This window comes from Balaenoptera acutorostrata, chromosome 5 (assembly GCF_949987535.1).
Source record: "Balaenoptera acutorostrata chromosome 5, mBalAcu1.1, whole genome shotgun sequence".
Lineage (NCBI taxonomy): Eukaryota > Metazoa > Chordata > Mammalia > Artiodactyla > Balaenopteridae > Balaenoptera > Balaenoptera acutorostrata.
In genome coordinates, this window is record NC_080068.1 from 53,585,914 (window position 1) to 53,598,051 (window position 12,138).

Below are 12,138 nucleotides of genomic sequence, written 5' to 3' on the forward strand. Positions count from 1 at the left end.
GTCACTTTTGAGTGGGCTGCATTTTGATATTTTCTAAATTTTTTAAATTAGCAAAGGCAATAGGGATGAGTCCTGCAATTATTTTAAAAACTGTTTAAAAAGTTTTCAATACAGATTCTTCATATTTAATCTTAAAATTTAGTGCAAAGTGTAGAATTGCTTCACATATTACCTTACACAAGGTAGGCAATAAGTTTTCTTGTATATTTCATTTTAATTTGAGAGCGACACTTGCATAAAATTTTAGTTTGGTTTAATTTGTTTTCACAATATTGAAAAACAAAATGCTTATAAAATATATGGGAAAACATTGTCCTCAGGTTTTTTTTTTTATGTTAATTGTGTAAACAGATAAGAACTCTAGAAACTGTGCTTTTTAGGAAAAACAGAACTTATTACTCTGGGCCTGTGTTATCTTTATGAAATTGTAAAGATGTAAAGAAACTGCCTCAAAATTCATTGGAAATAGAAAGTTTTTTTCCTTTTAATGCATGTGTCAAATGTAGACTGAATAAATACTCTGCATACATTTTTTCCTCTCATATTCAACTTGTAGAATAGTCAAGCCTTTACTCTTTGCTATATGAGAAATTATTGAAAATGCCCAAACTCCTGTAAAATTAAAAATTAAGATATTAAATTCAGGCATCATTATCCTCTCCCATTCATTTTGATAGAAGAGCCCCTGTCTGAAAATAAAGTAAGTAAATATTATTTTCTATCTGGTGCAGTTACAGTTGGGATTTTATATTTTTAAGACTTAAAAGAGTTCTGTTAAACAGTTGCTAGTGTTAGGAAATTAGCTCACTTTGATATTCACTTAGCCTTAGATATGTCTTTCTTCCTTTTATTAACTTTTGTCTGACATTAACTTTTTAACTTTTATAATGGTTTTAACCTTTAAAAAATGTCTTAACATTTTAACATTGTTAGAAATGAAGACTGTTTTTTTTTTTTTTTTGGTTCTGATTCATTTCTATACCAGTCTCCAAAAAAGCTGTTACATAAGGTGTAGTGATTGAATAGAATAGAACCTGTGTGGGTGGAGACTTAAAGGTTCAATCTGATAAGTATAATCATCTGTATTTATTCTAAAGTTAGTAATGGGAACAGTCTGATTGCAGAGGATCACTGTTTTCTCATTGCAGTACCTGATATGAATCACCAACTTTGTAGGTCACTTCATTCCCCTTTCATTTTCTGGTCCCTGATAATCAAGTAACCTTAAGTGTTCTGTGAAGTGCCCTCAACATGAAGGGTGCTGTCATCTCAAGAGGATTATAACCAGGACAACGTAGGAGGTGCTGCTTCATCTGTTCTGAGAGAGAGGAAATTTCATGGAGGTGAAATGTAAGTTGAATGGAGAGAAACTAACTGGATTAAATTGCATTCAGTGACCATGCAGACTGGACAAGATGTTAAACAGATCAGAATCTGTGGTGAATGTTGAGGATGAAGTTTGGCCCACCGCACCTACTCAGAAGGTCAATGGTGGGAGGAAAGGTTTCCAGTCTTCTTTTCCAATCACGGATTTGTGTGTAGAAGAAAGGATGTTCCATTTCCTATTTGACTGTGAAATGTCCCTCCTTTGGAGCCTTCTTTTATTGTATTGGTTCCAGCAATTTAACCTGCCATCTCACATAAGCTAAATTTCTGTAGAAGTCTCCCATGTTTTCATGTTTTCACTTGAAATTCTTGAGTTCTCCTTCCTTGTTTGGTTAAAGGGACATTTAAAGCTCTGTTTTTCGTGGTAAGTTTTGGGGCCATCTCAAATAAACATCTAGATATTTTGACATTATTTCAGAGATCTAGGTAGACCAGTGCTATAGTTAAATAGCCTGGAAACCTGTTGAAATAATTTTGTTTGCTCACTGAAAGCATTCATTTGTATGCGGTTACTATGGCTTGATTATTCTGGAAACTGCTCTTTATTATAGTAATGGAAGTAGATAATTAAAAACTATAAATAACTTCAATTTTAATAGAGGAGATTATTGACAAAGTTAGACTTTAATATAAGCTGTAGGCAATGTACAGTATTTGGCAATGTACAGTATACTTTTATATGTAATTTAACAAATAGTCAATTTTGAGGGTTTTTTTTGAATTTTTGAATCTTATTTATTTTTTTATACAGCAGGTTCTTATTAGTCATCCATTTTATACATATTAGTGTATACATGTCAATCCCAATCTCCCAATTCATCACACACACCCCGCCACTGCTTTCCCCCTTTGGTGTCCATACGTTTGTTCTCTACATCTCTGTCTCAATTTCTGCCCTGCAAACCATTTCATCTGTACCATTTTTCTAGGTTCCACATATATGCGTTAATATATGATATTTGTTTTTCTCTTTCTGACTTACTTCACTCTGTATGACAGTCTCTAGATCCATCCACGTCTCTACAAATGACCCAATTTCATTCCTTTTTATGGCTGAGTAATATTCCATTGTATATATGTACCACATCTTCTTTATCCATTTTTCTGTAGATGGGCATTTAGGTTGCTTCCATGAGCTGGCTATTGTAAATAGTGCTGCAGTGAACATTGGGGTGCATGTGTCTTTTTGAATTATGGTTTTCTCTGGGTATATGCCCAGTAGTGGGATTGCTGGGTCATACAGTAATTCTATTTTTAGCTTTTTAAGGAACCTCCATACTGTTCTCCATAGTGGCTGTACCAATTTACATTCCCACCAACAGTGCAAGAGGGTTCCCTTTTCTCCACACCCTCTCCAGCATTTGTTGTTTGTAGATTTTCTGATGATGCCCATTCTAACTGGTGTGAGGTGATACCTCATTGTAGTTTTGATTTGCATTTCTCTACACTTAGTGATGTTGAGCAGATTTTCGTGTGCTTCGTGGCCATCTGTATGTCTTTTTTGGAGAAATGTCTGTTTAGATCTTTTAGGATTGGGTTGTTTGTTTTTTTAATATTGAGCTGCATGAGCTGTTTATATATTTTGGAGATTAATCCTTTGTCCGTTGATTCATTTGCAAATATTTTCTCCCATTCTGAGGGTTGTCTTTTCATCCTGTTTGTAGTTTCCTTTGCTTTGCAAAAGTTTTAAGTTTCATTAGGTCCCATTTGTTTATTTTTGTTTTTATTTCCATTTCTCTAGGAGGTCGGTCAAAAAGGATCTTGCTGTGAATTATGTCATAGAGTGTTCTGCCTATGTTTTCCTCTAAGAGTTTTACACTGTCTGGACTTACATTTAGGTTCTTAATCCATTTTGAGTTTATTTTTGTGTATGGTGTTAGAGAGTATTCTAATTTCATTCTTGTACATGTAGCTGTCCAGTTTTACCAGCACCACTTATTGAAGAGGCTGTCTTTTCTCCATTGTATATCCTTGCCTCCTTTGTCATAGATTACTTGACCATAGGTGCGTGGGTTTATCTCTGGGCTTTCTATCCTGTTCCATTGATCTATATTTCTGTTTCTGTGCTAGTACCATATTGTCTCGATTACTGTAGCTTTGTAGTATAGTCTGAAGTCAGGGAGCCTGATTCCTCCAGCTCCATTTTTTTGCCTCAAGACTGCTTTGGCTATTCGGGGTCTTTTGTGTCTCCATACAAATTTTAAGATTTTTTTGTTCTAGTTCTGTAAAAAATGCAATTGGTAATTTGATAGGGATTTCATTGAATCTGTAGATTGCTTTGGGTAGTATAGTCATTTTCACAATATTGATTCTTCCAATCCAAGAACATGGTATATCTCTCCATCTGTTTGTATCATCTTTAATTTCTTTCATCAGTGTCTTATAGTTTTCTGAGTACAGGTCTTTTACCTCTTTAGGTAGGTTTATTCCTAGGTATTTTATTCTTTTTGTTGCAATGGTAAATGGGAGTGTTTCTTTAATTTCTCTTTCAGATTTGTCATCATTAGTGTATAGGAATGCAAGAGATTTCTGTGCATTAATTTCATATCCTGCAACTTTACCAAATTCATTGATTAACTCTAGTAGTTTTCTGGTGGCATCTTTAGGATTCTCTATGTATAGTATCATGTCATCTGCTAACAGTGATAGTTTTACTTCTTTTCCAATTTGTATTCCTTTTATTTCTTTTTCTTCTCTGATTGCCGTGGCTAGGATTTCCAAAACTATGTTGAATAATAATGGTGTGAGTGGACATCCTTGTCTTGTTCCTGATCTTAGAGGAAATGCTTTCAGTTTTTCACCATTGAGAATGATGTTTGCTGTGGGTTTGTTGTATATGGCCTTTATTATGTTGAGGTAGGTTCCCTCTATGCCCACTTTCTGGAGAGCTTTTATCATAAATGGGTGTTGAATTTTGTCAAAAGCTTTTTCTGCATCTATTGAGATATGGTTTTTATTCTTCAGTTTGTTAATATGGTGTATCACATTGATTGATTTACATATATTGAAGAATCTTTGCATCCCTGGGATAAATTCCACTTGATCATGGTGTATGATCCTTTTAATGTGTTGTTGAATTCTGTTTGCTAGTATTTTGTAGAGGATTTTTGCATCTATATTCATCAGTGATATTGGTCTGTAATTTTCTTTTTTTGTAGTATCTTTGTCTGGTTTTGGTATCAGGGTGATGGTGGCCTCATAGAATGAATTTGGGAGTGTTCCTTCCTCTGCAATTGTTTGGAAGAGTTTGAGAAGAATGGGTGTTAGCTCTTCTCTAAATGTTTGATAGAATTCACATGTGAAGCCATCTGGTCCTGGACATTTGTTTGTTGGAAGATTTTTAATCAGTTTCATTAATTGTGATTGGTCTGTTCATATTTTCTGTTTCTTCCTGGTTCAGTCTTGGAACTTTATACCTTTCTAAGAATTTGTCCATTTCTTCCAGGTTGTCCATTTTATTGGCATAGAGTTGCTTGTCATAGTCTCTTAGGATACTTTGTATTTCTGCAGTGTCTGTTGTAACTTCTCCTTTTTCATTTCTAATATTATTGATTTGAGTCCTCTCCCTCCTTTTCTTTCTTTTTTTTTTTTTAATTGAGGATCTTGAATCAGATGCGTATGTTTGATTGATTGATTGATTGATTGATTTTGGCTGTGTTGGGTCTTCGTTTCTGTGCGAGGGCTTTCTCCAGTTGTGGCAAGCGGGGGCCACTCTTCATCGCGATGCGCGGGCCTCTCACCGTCGCGGCCTCTCTCGTTGCGGAGCACAGGCTCCAGACGCGCAGGCTCAGCAGTTGTGGCTCACGGGCCCAGCCGCTCTGCGGCATGTGGGATCTTCCCAGGCCAGGGCTCGAACCCGTGTCCCCTGCATTAGCAGGCAGATTCTCAACCACTGCGCCACCTGGGAAGCCCTCCCTCCTTTTCTTGATGAGTCTGGCTAATGGTTTATCAATTTTGTTTATCTTCTCAAAGAACCAGCTTTTAGTTTTATTGATCTTTGCTGTTGTTTTCTTTGTTTCTATTTCATTTATTTCTGCTCTGATCTTTATGATTTCTTTCCCTCTGTTAACTTTGGGTTTTGTTTGTTCTTCTTTCTCTAGTTCCTTTAGGTGTAAGGTTAGATTGTTTATTTGAGATTTTTTCTTGTTTCTTGAAGTAGGCTTGTATTGCTATAAACTTCCCCTTAGAACTGCTTTTGCTTCATCCCATAGGTTTTGTATCGTCGTGTTTTCATTGTCATTTGTCTCTAGGTATTTTTTTGATTTCCTCTTTGATTTCTTCAGTGATCTCTTGGTTATTTAGTAATGTATTTTTTAACCTCCATGTGTTTGTGTTTTTTACGTTTTTTTCCCTGTAATTGATTTCTAATCTCATAGCGTTGTGATCAGAAAAGGTGCTTGATATGATTTCAATTCTCTTAAATTTACTGACGCTTGACTTGTGACCCAATATGTGATCTATCCTGGACAATGTTCCATGCGCACTTGAGAAGGAAGTGTAATCTGCTGTTTTTGGATGGAATGTCCTATAAATATCAATGAAATCTATCTGGTCTATTGTGTCGTTTCAAGCTTGTGTTTCCTTATTAATTTTCTGTTTGGATGATCTGTCCATTGGTGTAAGTGAGGTGTTAAAGTCCCCCAATATTATTGTGTTACTGTCGATTTCCTGTTTTAGAGCTGTTAACAGTTGCTTTATGTATTGAGGTGCTCCTATGTTGGGTGCATATATATTTATAATTGTTATATCTTCTTCTTGGATTGATCTCTTGATCATTACGTAGTGTCCTTCCTTGTCTCTTGTAACGTTCTTTATTTTAGAGTCTATTTTATCTGATATGAGTATTGTTACTCCAGCTTTCTTTTGATTTCCATTTGCATGGAATATCTTTTTCCATCCCCTCACTTTCAGTCTGTATGTGTCCCTAGGTCTGAAGTGGGTCTCTTGTAGACAGCATATACATGGGTCTTGTTTTTGTATCCATTCAGTAAGCCTGTGTCTTTTGTTTGGAGCATTTAATCCTTTCACGTTTAAGGTAATTATCGATATGTATGTTCCTATGACCATTTTCTTAATTGTTTTGGGTTTGTTTTTGTAGGTTTTTTTCTTCTCTTGTGTTTCCCACCTAGAGAAGTTCCTTTAGCATTTGTTGTAGAGTTGGCTTGGTGGTGCTGAATTCTCTTAGCTTTTGCTTGTCTATAAAGCTTTTGATTTCTCCATCGAATCTGAATGAGGGTGTTTGTAGAATTTGGTCTTGGAACAATTATAAGCAAATCTAGCTTTTACAATGAGAATAATATAAACAAAGATTTTTTTGAGTGCTGATTACATGCCAGACACTCTGCTAAGTACTTTATATGTATTATGTTTAATAACAGTCCTGTAGACTGTATACCAGGTTCTCATTCTCACCCTTTTGAAAATGATTTCAGAAGACGTTTGTTATTTTAAGGGAGTGTAAGCATTGGAGAAATAGGTAAGGGAGGTTGACCACTGACTGTGTAGAATTAGGGCTAAATACTTAGGATTTGGATTATCTGACATAAAAGTTATAAATATTTGGATTGATTTTTAAATATTGCTAAATTACCATTAATTTAGACTTCTTGTTTATTTTATTTTAATTTATTTTGCAATTAAGGGCTGATTGTATATATGAAAGTATGTGAAATGTTTTGGTGAGGATGGATATAGATTATTTAAACATGGTCTTTGAGAGTTTACAGTACAATGAGGAATGGGGACTACAGTTTGAGTCTGGGCAGAAATATAGACAGGTGTGGAGCACAGCTGGTAGACTGGTTAGGTAAACTTAGGAGAAACCTACTGCATGAACATCTTATGAGCCTCCTGAGAGAGAGCTTACCTCAGGGAAGAAGAATCCAGCTATTCTGAGCTTGACTTGGTCTTGGGCATTGAGGGATGTAACAATTCTGAGCATAGAATAATGATTGTTCTTCATATTTTTTCTGCTGTACCTCTTGATAGATTTATGTCTGAGTTCCATGGAAATATAAAAGGATATTTAAATAAAAACTTCAGTGAGAGAATTGTTCACAAGTATATGGGAAACATCTCTTGGAGTCTTCCAGAAATACTTGTGACTTGTATGGGCCTAGAAATCCCATATTAGTGGGTACAAGAGTTGGTGACATTTAATTTATTACTATTAAGACTCATCTGACTGTGCCCACAGATGGGCAAGGTCTGATAACACAGGGGTTATAGAAATAACTGTCATACCAATGAAAATGCAATGGATATCTATCTATCTATCTATCCATCTATCTATTTATCTATCTGGGTGTGGAGAGATGGGCAAATGGGCATTCAGAGGACAGAATGACAAGAATATTTACTCCCATCTCCCATTCTAGCAGTCAAGGAAGACTTCAGGGAGGTGAGTCTTAAAGAATATTTAATTTTGAAGCATAGAGAAATAGGAAAGAGAGGGAATGCCAGTTCATAGGGAGGAAAATATTGAAATAGAGACTTGGACAGGACAAGTATGGGGAAGGAAGGAGGATAATGAAAACTTTAGTTGGCTTCATCATAGAACATTGTAAAGAGGTTTGGAGTGGCTATAAACAAGAGTGTCCTGATCAGAATTGTATTCAGGAAGATTAATTACATAGGTTACATGGTGTGGAGTGAAATAGAAGTAGAAGGGAAATGATAGAGAGCAGTTCAAAGGCTAAGTGCAGTAGCTACAGTACAATGACACAATACAGTACAATAATAGGTAGTATGATTAGTAACTAGAGAAGTACCCATGGACAGAGTGAAAAGGGAAAGGTTGAATAACATTACTGAGTGGAATTTCTACAATTTGGCAACTAATGTGGATGGAGAGGAAGAGGAGAGTGTGTGTAGGGGGATCAAAGACGAGCTGAAAGTTTTGAGTTGGCATGATTAGGAAATCTGGAAAATAGAAGAACAGGAGAAGAAAAACATTTGATAAATTCTCCCTAAGACACACTGAATGTGAAGTGCCAACAGGATGTGAAGATGTGATGTTTAGTAGACGTTTGGAAGTTGGGGGTACAACTCTGGAGAGAGTACCATGGCCAGGGAGGAATTTGGAAGACAAGGGCATAAAGGAGGTAACTGAAGCTGGGACAGTGGATAGAGTTGAGAATGTCCAGATAGGAGAGCTGAAGTATAGAGCTTTGGAGAATACCGATTTTTTTAAATAGACTTTTTCAAAAAGCAATTTTAGGTTTACAGCAAAATTGAGCAGAAGGTACAGAGATTCCCCAAGTACCCTCTGACTCCACATATACAGAGAATACCTATGTTTCTAGAGCAAGAAGAGTAGGGGCCAGAGGAAGAGACAGAAATGGCTGAGCAAAGGAAACAAACTCCAAGAACAGAATGTTTATAGAAACCAAATGATATAATTTAGGGACAAGTTTAAATTGGTAAAAAATAAAATTGCTCTTGTTAACTCAAATAATGCCAAAATAGCATTCCTGAGAAGAAAGTCTTATAGAATCTACTAGTAAATAGCTACAAGTGATTGTGACTTAACTATTGATATAATGAAATATATTCATGGTTGAATCAGCTAGATATTTCAAAGTTTCTGTCTTAAAAACATAAAATATTTTCCCCAACTCTTATTTTTCTCAGGTATCAGAAAATCATTTAAATCCTTTTTGACTGATTTCCCCTTGTTAAATAGGACCATGCTCATTGTTTTCTACAGTTGCCTTGAAAAATATCTTAGAAAAGTAAAATAAAAATAACTTTTTCAGTCCAAGAGTTATTGGTGGGAAATTTTAACAATTTAAAAATTTTAATCTATTTTAACTCTCACATTCAGTCTGCCTCTAGACTTCTTCAGAACCATTACTATGGATGAGTCATTGTTGAGGTACAGAATGGAAGCTAACACCCCAATTCTTAGCAGTAGTAGCAGAGAGGAAATCTGGAGGGTGAGTGAAGTGTGTCTACATAGGGGGACTTTCATATTGTACTTTAAAGACTTATGTGTATTTTATAATGTGCATGTGTTTGTTTATTGCAGTTAGTTGATGTACTTTTCGAATTGGGCATATAACTATGCATATTATTCTGCATAGTGAATGATAGTGTGCATTTCCAAGTTATTGTGTTATTTGTGTATACTCTAAGCTAAAAATTACATGCTTGATGTGAATAGGGGCATAAATGACTTAAAAGATAAGCATAAATACATGGGCATTTATTTATATTACCCATGTGGATGGGCAATAATGTATTTAACATGCAAGTCAAAAAAGATAAGGGCATTTAACTCTGTATTGGACATTAAAAACAAGGGACTTCAAGTCCTTAGGTAGAAAGTAAACAAAGTGCCTATAGAGAGTTTCATGTTGGGCTAGTAGGATAAATGCAAGGGTGGCTTCTGATTTTTCATCATTCTGAAAGGATTTCATGGAGAAAGTGTTGGGATTTTGTAGTGGTTTAAATGCTCATTGAGAAACTGTGCCCTACAAATAGTGGACCAAAGCAAGGTGTGTTCTCAATATATTCCATCCTTATCAGTTGGCTTTTTGTTGTTGTTGGCAAGAGAAATAGTATTGATTAACAGGGAATGATAGAAAATACTGGAAATACTGGAAGTATATTAGGTAACTTACAGAACTTGAAGGAAAAGCCAAAGAGCCAAGTTTCAAGAGGGCAGGACCCAGGACAGCTCAAGAACTCTCTGTCAAAATCTATTTTTGGGGAGGTGGGAATGGTTGGGTTTCAGCCATTATCATCGTGTATGGTTTTTCTCTAGATTCAAATTCCCAGGAGTGAGATTCTAATTAGGTCATCTTGGATTGGGTCACCCTTTGAAATATGGCATTATAATTGATGGTCTACTGGAGCCAAATGAACCACAGAGCCGTTGCTCTCCAAAAGAGGCATGAGGTGTGGTTACCATGAGATGTACTTCCCCCACAAGGGAAAAGAGATGCTGGACAGGCAAACACAAGAAGCCTGCCATAGACAGTGATGGCGCTTTGCAGTTCTTTAAAAAAAAAGTGAAAAAATGGACTTAAGAGGTCTCTGAAACTAAATCAAGATTTATACACACTCACATATGCAGATATACATACCCACACATGCGTACTTTATATACTGCTTTTGGATGATCTCTGCCACTTTTTTCCTTAATTTACTACTCTTGTGGTTGACATACTGAGTAACATACTATAGTATGTTACTACTGCTTTTCTTCCCTCAAAGAGAAAATTTGAAGAAATACAAGAGGGCCCCAAAGATACATTTTTATAGAGTATAACAAATAACAGGTGCTGAGGTCAGCTTAATATGGAAAGTCATTTTTTGGTTGTTAATGAAGGCAGTTTATTTCTTTAGGCTAAGAAGTGTGTTCTCACGTCATTTGGTCTGAGTACAATTTATATTGACTTTTATGAATATTCTTATATATCAGTAGGCGTAGATCCTCCTGTTGAAATAAGCTTTTCCTTCTGGTGTGCGTTTGGCTTCTGATCCAGAACTTGATTTACTATAGTTAAAAACAAGTACCGTGCTGTCAGCAAAAATCAAAAGCTTGCTACTTACATTATGAATTGATCATTTTAGATAGATTCTCATTATACTTTAATAATGGGAAGAAATTTCTCATTGTAGTTCACACACTGTAGACAAAAGAATAAAAAATATCTTCTGAAGTCATTTTCAGACCTTTCAGATTCTAGATCAGTGGTTCTCCAACTTCATTTGGCATGAGTCTCAGCCGGGGTGATTGCTAAAGATACAGATGTCTGGGTTGCCTTCCAGAGCTTTGGGTTTGGTAGGTCTGGTGGGGTCTTAAGATTCCAGATGATTGTGATGTCTGTGGACCACACTCTGGAACACCCTGCTTTAAAGGATTTTGTATTAGCTTGTGAATAGTGTCAAAAAAGTAAGAACTACGTGTAATTAGTTCAGAGGTTTGGAGTTGAATTATTGTAACACTGATCATTCAGATCATTTACTTTTGAACCACCTTTCTACTTAAGTGGCCAAGAATTCTGTTCTTACTGAAAGTATTAGGTATCTTTATATGGAAGTTAATGAGAGAGGAAAGTCTGTGAGTGAATTCTACATTCTTAAGTAACATTTTAGTTCTAGATGCATCTCATTTATTAATAACACATTTTTTGTATATGAGAGTATTCCAGGGTGAGTTAGAACATTCTTTTCTCCTTGTCTATGACAAGTCAGTATTCTCTGATAAATATAGTATAGTAGATGCACCAAGATGGTAGTTTCATCCTATATTCCTTTGACAATTGTATTCTCATGAATATACTTTTTCTTCTGAAAACAAAGTGGTTTTTTTTCCAGGCTTTCCTAGTAAAAAACCTTTTTATCACATCTATTTCTCGCAACATAAGATGGTTTGAGTTGTGATGTCATTTTTTTTTTTTTTAATTAACCGTGAGTGGAGCTGACACTGTCAGTGATCCAATGGCAAGGATGCCAGGAAGTCAGATTTCAATTGCCAAAGGCACTGTGGATCATATAAAAAGTTATAGGGAGCAGTTAGACCAGGATGGAGCACAGCAATCAGAAACAGAGTGTTTGCTTTTGAGCAAAATTGTAAATATTGCCAGCTTCAGCATATACTGGTTAGCTCCAGAAGGCAAAAGACATATTTTACTACATGTAATATGGAAAAAAAAAAGGGCTACGTATTAGTCCTTTTAGTTATGTCTGAACATACATAGCTGTAATCGTCTGCGGAAGCATCCCTATGTATAAATACAGAGG

At 35.7% G+C, this 12,138-nt stretch overlaps 1 protein-coding gene across 3 annotated transcripts in view; it reads left to right on the forward strand.

Moving 5' to 3' along the window:
• The window catches only part of ADAMTS3 (ADAM metallopeptidase with thrombospondin type 1 motif 3), a 290,935-nt gene that overhangs the window by 40,601 nt on the left and 238,196 nt on the right, over window positions 1–12,138 (forward strand). The window lies entirely within an intron of this gene.